The sequence below is a fragment of the Nyctibius grandis genome, chromosome 4, assembly GCF_013368605.1.
Source record: "Nyctibius grandis isolate bNycGra1 chromosome 4, bNycGra1.pri, whole genome shotgun sequence".
NCBI classification, from domain to species: domain Eukaryota; kingdom Metazoa; phylum Chordata; class Aves; order Nyctibiiformes; family Nyctibiidae; genus Nyctibius; species Nyctibius grandis.
In genome coordinates, this window is record NC_090661.1 from 63,221,659 (window position 1) to 63,229,826 (window position 8,168).

The 8,168-nt window shown below is 43.4% G+C and overlaps 1 long non-coding RNA gene across 1 annotated transcript; it reads left to right on the forward strand.

The window, feature by feature from the left end:
- Positions 1-379: 379 nt before the first annotated feature.
- LOC137663184 (uncharacterized) lies at positions 380-2,109 on the forward strand. The gene is made up of 3 exons (XR_011048138.1): positions 380-571; positions 1,004-1,097; positions 1,889-2,109. It is a non-coding gene; the product is annotated as an uncharacterized lncRNA (long non-coding RNA).
- Positions 2,110-8,168: the final 6,059 nt, after the last annotated feature.

Consider the following 8,168-nt stretch of genomic DNA (forward strand, 5'->3'; position numbering starts at 1 on the left):
AATAGTGCGAAATACCCATGCTTCTTATTGTGCCCCTAATTGCATGACCTGGGCATTTAAACAGGGTGGGGATTTAAGTCATAGAGACATCCAGACCTCAGCTCTGGGCTGGGTACTTGTACGTGGGAGAAATGCAATGCCTTACACACCCCTCAGCTGCGCTTGCTAATGGCAATACGCTGTTTTCCTGTAAATCCCATTTCTTGGTGCATGATGTGTAACACAAAGTAGAGATGTAAATTAGATTTTTCTGCTCTCTTCCTGAACCAGATAACTGAATTCTGCATTTTATCATGAAGCTTAAGTTCCTTCCTTAGGTTTAACCCAAAGTTACTGTTTCATACTCACTCTTTGCCTTCAATCCCTCTTCGTGAGTGCCAAGATGAACAGCAGCTGTTACAGAGGACTGGGGCAGCAGCTACAACAACTGCTACGAAAAGGTAGTTCAGCTGAGCAGCTGATGGCAAAGAACAGCAGAGCATCTGTGAACTACAGCTAGAGCCTGAAGAAAAGTCAGACCTGGAGGAGAAATGAAACCTGCAGCAGTGAAAGCACCACAGAAACAGAACCTGTAAGACCTAATTAAGGCTTAGGGGTCACAGAGAGATTTGGAGGGACAATGGGCATCTAGGGAACAGGAGTCAAAAAAAGATCAAGAAGATCATCAATTACCAGGAAGGAGCCTTGGCACATTAGATCAATTGCAACTGTAGGATTTAATTCCCTCCATCACAAAAACAATGAGGAAAACAGATGAGAGTGCTTAATATTATGGCAGCACCTGCTGTCTTCTGAAGAGGCAGAGGCTGCCAGAATGTCAGCCTCTTATCCTCTTTCCTCTTTCCTTTTGTTTTTTCTGATGGTTTGAATTAAATTTGGGGCTTAACACAGGGTGCCTGTGCCAGGAGTCTCTGTTGACCATTTCATGCAGCTTGGGTTTGCAATTGCATTTTTTACCAAACTCCCTATTCCATAACCTGGCAAATGTTTTTTTCTTCTACAGCTGAGCTGAAGGACACATATGGACAACACTTCTGGGGGTGAAATGCAAACAGAGTTGAGGGACATGAGCAAGTGAGATGAACAGAACGTACATGGTAGTAAACGATGTTTTTTACTGTAAATCCTCCCTGACACAGTGTGGTAGTGGGGCCAGGGTCTGTGTTCAGTGGGAGCGTATGTGAGCCCTTCATTTCTGGATGTGGCCTTATATGACTCACCCGGGGACACACAAGGATCTGGGTCAGGGCTGATATTGGACAGAGGTTCCCCAGTCCCCTTGAGCTGAGCTCATTCTTCTGTGTTTGCTTCCCAGGCTTGAAATGGATGCCAAAAACATAAGGACTACTTTTTCAGACTAATGTCATTGCTGAAAGTTTGAGTTACAAATTTCTCAAATCCATATCTATAAACATTTCATTTCATGTTGCATTTACACATGTACAGCAGCAGAAATCCTTTTTGTTTCTCCTGTGGATGGAGGTACTCAGCTGGAGTAGGTGAACAGGCTATAGATCAACACTTTTAACCTAAACTACTTTTTGCTGAGCTGGGCTAAGCCCCCAGAAAGACCTTTTATCATTTCACAGATTTTCTGAAGTTTGTATTTGCCTTGAAAGAAACCGGGCAAGGGAGGTGGGTATGTCACTAAAACGAAATAATTATTTTATGTTGTTCTCCAAAGAATAAGAAATTCCTTGTCCTTTTTAGGTACAAAAGAAATCCCACAGACTTAATCTGAGGCACTGTGATATTGTTTGAAACAGTGGACTCTGGAGCAGTTGTAATATTTGCACTAGGCTGTGAAATAAATAGACATTTGAAACTGTGTTAGGATGTGAATTTCCATAGTGCCTTGAGGGATGTAATTTTTGCATTATGTGAACAGATTGGAGGAGAAGACAATGCAGTGAAGCTGAACATCTGTATCCTGCCCACACATTGTGAAGCAAGGGAGAGGTTGGGAGCCCGAGGAAATCCTTATAAGACACCATGTCCCTGAAGTTTTTAAACAAAGAAGTTGTGCAAAGATATGCTGTCTAGAAACGGAGCTAATGGGACTATCCCCTGCCGCACCACGCAATGTAGCATAAACATCAACTTCTGTCTACATGCATTTGTTTATTTATTTTGACATAAAATACCGCCTGTTGCTTTGAAGTCTTGGGAGTGATGGGTTTCGTGCCTGTTTTATATCCAGCTCTTGTTTTATTGCTAAGGGTGTAATGCCAGGCCAGGAGGCAGTAACAGGTTCCTGAAGCTGCATGGTGGCACTGGGTCCCTCCTGTCCCTCTTTAGGTGAGCTGAGGGGCTGGTGGGGAACCAGCTCCCTGAGCCCTGCTCCATCAAACTGACTTCTACAGACTTTTCCACTCCATGGAGCAAGTAGGAAATCTCATGAAAGGGAAGTAAACTTTTAGCACTGCTGGTACCTGTTAGGACTTGGGATAGATTTGTCACTATGCATCTGGTAGTTGATTTGGGTTTAAGACTCTGAGCGGACCATAGTGCACTCCCTGTGAGTTTAAGTGTTTAACTGGAGGAGCATTTTTAATCTAGGTGATAGGTAAGCTTCCTGCCATTCTCCAGGGCTGCTTCTCTGCGAAAAGAACGACCACAACAGCAACAAAAACAACAAAAGACAAGATTCTCTGAATTATTTAGAGTTGCCAAAGGTGTTGACACAGGAGCTAATTAAAAAAAGGCTATCTGCAATGCAATGCTATAAAAGAATAATAAAATTCAAATCTCATTTGTTCCACTTCACTTTCCTTATATGCATAAACCTCTATAAAAGGCAACATCTGTGTTCACATTGTATGCTGAAAAGATATCACACAACCACTAATTCAATTGACATTTTTAACTATTCATTGTACCATATATTCCCATTTACTAGATGTTTTTAAGTCCTTTTAAGTGCATCATGTATAGAACAGGATAAAATAAGATAGAGCTGCTTACTTCCATAATGACATTGGCAGTGGGAACTGACAGAGCATTGAGCTGTCAATTTGAGCACCAGCCATACTTGCAGGATTTAAAATAGTATTTGAAGCTTTTATACCAGCCAGTGATTGTATTTATACTGTGCTAGTTATGTGGATTTGTGTCGCAAAGGAAAGCATTATGGAGTTATTATCTCATTTGAAACAACAATTTAGAGATCATTCATCTCTTATGATTTGAAATGAGATATATTATAACATCAACAATGCCCACAACCAATTGTTAAATAATAACATTTTTCAGCTTCAGTGACAAAACTGAGACTTTCTTTTAATTTTCAGTGGGAGGTGCTCAAGGGTGATTTTAACATGCCAAGATGGTTATCTATGCAAAGGAGAGTTCTGGATTCCTTTTTTACTGCTGTTTTTTTGATGGGGGTTTTTTGGGTTTTATTTTTTTTCTGCTTATAGCTACGAGGCAACCTTTTCTTCTGACTGTTGTTCCACATGGTAAATTCACAATGGAATCAATAGGAATGATTGGTTTTTAGATCCATGGCAGGACTGGCTCCAAGCATACAAATGAAGCTGGAGAACAAAGTCACCTGAGCTCTCTTACGGGGCGAGAGGCAAACACATAAGGCTCAAAAGTGGCCTCACGGCCTCCTTTGCTCTTTCTGTGCTGCCCCAAGGCAAAAGGAGGGAAAGTGTAGCAGAGACGAGCAGTACCTCCAGCTCGGGGCCAGGCCCAGGTTTTTCAACCCAGGATGCCAGCATTGAAAAAAGGCTTTTCAAAGAAACCGTTTGTCACTCTTGGAAAGAGAAGGGGCTTTATAGTAAATGCAATGATTTGATGGATGGGAAAAATGGTGAAATGTCTTTTGTGGTGAAAATAAAAGTGATTCTTTTTGTTTGTATATTTGCTTTTTTTTCACTTATATACCAGGGCAAATTTCCCAGTTGCTACTTTTTTAAAAGCCTTTTTCTTTTCCTCCAACACAGGAACAGGTTTAGAAAACAAACAAACAACCCAAAAAGTAAATTTGAAAGACGTTCACACTCCTCTGCTTAAGCCTGAGGTGAACAGTGTAAGTTTGGTGTGGAAATAAAAATACCTGGTGTGGCTCTGCAGTCCCAGGGGAGGTGCCGGAGCCCAGGGGAGGGAAGAGCTTGCGTCCTATCTACACATCTGTGCAGCGGGTAGCATCTGAGGCAGCTTCCTACATGACCGCCTTTTGAAGCACTTAACTTGCTCCACGCTCCCTGCGAGGAGCGGCAGTTTGCGGCCAGACCACCCACCAGCGCTATCGTACTTGGTTATCATGTGGCTGCTTGAAAGGGCTGTGAGAAGAGGCAGCCCAGCTGCTTGCCAGTTCCCCCACAGCTGCCTGTTGGAGAGGTGGATGGGGAGAAGAAATCGCATGGTCTGCAGAGGAGACTCCTGCATGTTGCAAGAGGAGAGCTGAGATTTGATGAGGTGCTGAGCATCTGCAGCAAAGCACCGCTGTTGTGTGTGAGGGGAGGTGACCCCTCTGGTCCTCCCCATGCTGGGGTCAGGACAGTCCTGCAGAGCGGACCTCGCTGCTTCAGGGAAGCTGTTGCACCTGGTCATAAAACATCATCGTCTCCAGACAAATTCCACTCACTTTTGTTGGAGAATCAGTTGGCAAATCTGTGCCTGACTCTCTCTGCTTCCCGTGAAGGACTATGGGAATGACCTTATGCTTTGCTGTCTGCCTGGTAGAACAGGTCTCTGCTTCTATTACTGAACCTGAATTATATTACATCTAAACTAGGTGATCCTATTAGTCTTTTCTGGCCCTAGAATCTATGAAATGTATTAACCTCTGCTAGAGGAAATAATACTTTGTGGACTAATATAATAATGATTATTTCTTTAAATATTTTAATACCTAAAACTAGCAGCCTCTGACACTTTTATTCCATTTTATCTTTCCCAGACTAAAAGAATATATATTCAATCTACACAGAAAACCACCCTTAGGAATTTTTCTCTCCCCCTTCCTCCATGCTCCTGGGACTCACCAGCTCAGCTGGCCATGATTTTTGATAGCTATTTGATTTTATTAGCTACCACTGCAGGCCTTCAAATCTTTTTATGCATAAACTAGCTTCTCAGCCAGTTACTTAGCTTCTCATGGTTATTTTTGGGAGAAGGTGAATTGCTTCTTTCCAAAGTTGCAGCTGTTAGCCAAAGAATATTGTATTAAATTTACTTAGCACAAAGCCATTACTACTGTCCTTGGCAAGGCTCTTTCCTTCTAAACCAGTTGCATTTGTCTTGCACAGTGAAACCATGAGGAATGAGCAAGCACATTTGCAATTCCCACCACCAGTGAAACCACCACAAGGTAAACACACATAAGTGTACACAAACACACACATACACATACACACCCCACTTCTTGCCAAGAACAAGCTGGTCCTGAGTTTAATATAAAATCAGACTTAAAACAGTTTTAGCTTCATTAATTCTGTCCCCTTGCTATGGGGGGTCTATGGCAGACCAGAACACAGATGATCTGAAGCCGCAGGAAAGGCTGAGTTCATGTTTTTACAGTCTAGTAAGAAGCTGGAAATAAGGACAGTCTTGTCTGAAAACCTAGTTTTGTTGTGCTTCCAGCTTAGTTTTAGCAATTTTTAGAGAGCTGAATGACAGCCCTGAAATAAACAGTCCACATTTTGGGGTGCTTTTTTGATCTTCCCACTGTTGTAAGTGATGCACTTTGGCATCCCAGATCAAGCTGATCAGAGGACAACCAGCAATTCTTGAGGTTTTGAAACCTATTTTCTTTCCACATTAGAGCAAAGAAAAAGAAAATAGAAGAGAGTTGGAGGAGGGCTGTGAGTATGTCTGAATGACCTGAAGGGATCAGGTGGAGGAAAGGAAAGCTGGTGGGAGGGAAGAGCACCTGGAGTCCGGGTCCATGGCCCGCCCTGCCGAGAGCAGGTGGCCCCACATTTGGTTCTGGAGGAGAGACCCTCACCCTGGGCATGTTGGTATCTGGCCTACTGACAAGCAGTCAGTCCCCTCTGGGCTTGACCACTTTCTGAGGGACGCTTTGGTGATAACATTTCACCATATGTAATTACAGTTCCTGTAGCGTGTGTGATGGATAACACTATAAAACTTAGATAGCTTGCTACTTTTTTTTCCCTTTCATTCTGTGTACTGCACCCTTCTGCAGTTGTGAGTGATACACTGTCACGCAGAGCTCAGCGGTGATTTTTTTTGGAAGCCATTACAATGACACACCACTCACCAGAGGATGACAAGCACTTTCATCTCACTCTTGTTCTTGGAAACATGGTGGGTTTTTTTTTTTGCCTTAAGTCACTCCTAACACTCCATGGCGTTGTGTTCACTGAAGCAGGGTGCCAGATCTCATCCTTGATGCTGTTGCTAACAGTTGACACACACAGTTACACATTGTTTACATATGTAATGAATGCTTTTACGTATGTTCCGTGAAAAGTCAAATTGCTTCAGTAGGGGTGACAAAAAAATGCTCTTCCTCCCTTCTTCAAATTCCTCTCATCCTGGTGGCCCACCTGTAACTGGGCACCACAGGTTCCGATACCCTCAGATGGGAGAGAGCTTTGAACTCGTCTCCTTTATCATGTGTTTTAGCCTGTAAGTTGGAGAGCAAGGGGAGGATGGAACTTCTCAAATAAGGGAAAGACCTGGTCATGTTTGGGACAAGAAGGACCTTCCTGCAGGGAGAGTTGAAGCCGAGTGTTGTGCATGGATGCAAGCCTTCCACCCACAACCAAGCAAAGATCCCTCCAAAGGGTCTTTCCTTTCCTTTCCTGCCCCAAACATCTATTTCTGGTCCCCACAGATGAATTCCCTCTACCACATGCAGCATGCTGTCTTTTGTAGTCCTTTCCTTCAGTGTCTGAATCTCCTTGCCCATTTTGTGAGGAGGTCTAGATGATGAACGTTTATTGGGTAGGTGACTAAATGTTTAAGTGTGCCTTGTTTGCCACTGTGTTTCGTCCAGACCAAGAGGGTCTGATTGGCATGTTCCTAATTGTAACCTGCAAGCACAGCAGTTGGGTCGACTGATCTCAAATTATTTAGAGTACAGTTACATGTCTCCCCAGCAATCTAGAAGACTGAAGAAAATATCATTAGTTACAACCAGATACAGTAGTGACCAGATTATCTTTTGACAAACAATGATTTCATGCTTTGTTGAAGCAAAAGAGAAAAAAAAAAGAAGTGAAAGCAGAGCAGGAAGAATGAAAATACCAAGTTAAGACTGAGGAAATCCTGTAAATTAACAAAATATTGATCCAAAGCATTAGTTACTGGCAAACTTGAGAAAGCCAGTTTTACTCATAGGCTAGAAAAGTGTGTTTTCAGGAGCTGCGTGACAGCTAAGCTTTTCCATATGTCAGGGAGTTCCCATGCTTGGTGTGTACCGAAGTCAGGCCAGGCTCAAGGCGAGGGATACGCAGAAGAAGCAAATGCAGACCCACAGGGGTTGGACTCTTTTTTTTGGCTCTCATCACCTCTTGGTGGCAGATAGACCAGTGATGGGTTACTGGAGCTACCCCATAAGGTGGTGTGGTGCGAGCCTCATGTCCCAGGAGATAGAAGTCCCCGGCACCAGGCTGGTGGTGTCCTGTTGCCAGGAGGAAAGCAAGTCAAGGCAAGATCAGACTTTGCCCAAAGGACTGCCTTGGCCTTAGGCTCAGGGGAGTTTGAGTCTAGCAGCCGACCAAGAGGGAACAGGATGGCTGTTTGTTGAGAAACCTTTTGAAAGCTGAAAGTCAAAACCTGACAGCGAAACTCCTGTTATTCCTGCCTAACTTGTGGTTTGTGAGTGACTCAATGTCCCATCAAGCCCTTTTCAGTCCAGCTCAAAATAGCACAGGCAAGTCAGATAATAGTTTTGATAACAGCAATTTTCAAAGCCTCAGCCACAATACAATCTGAGGGCCTGATCCAGAGATAACTGAAGTGTTTCCCTGTATTGAATCCAAGCCTAAAATGTCAGAGCCAGAAAGGGAAAAATAAACTCCACAGAAGTGAATAAAAACATGCTTGAAAACAAATTCTAGAGGCAGCTAAGCCTGGCTGCCTTCATGCGACCAGCAGCTTTGCACTGCTGTTGACAATGTGGCTCCAGGCACTGAGCGTGCTGAGGCTGAGCATTATTATGGGAAGAGAGGCTTTCTCAAAGCTGCATC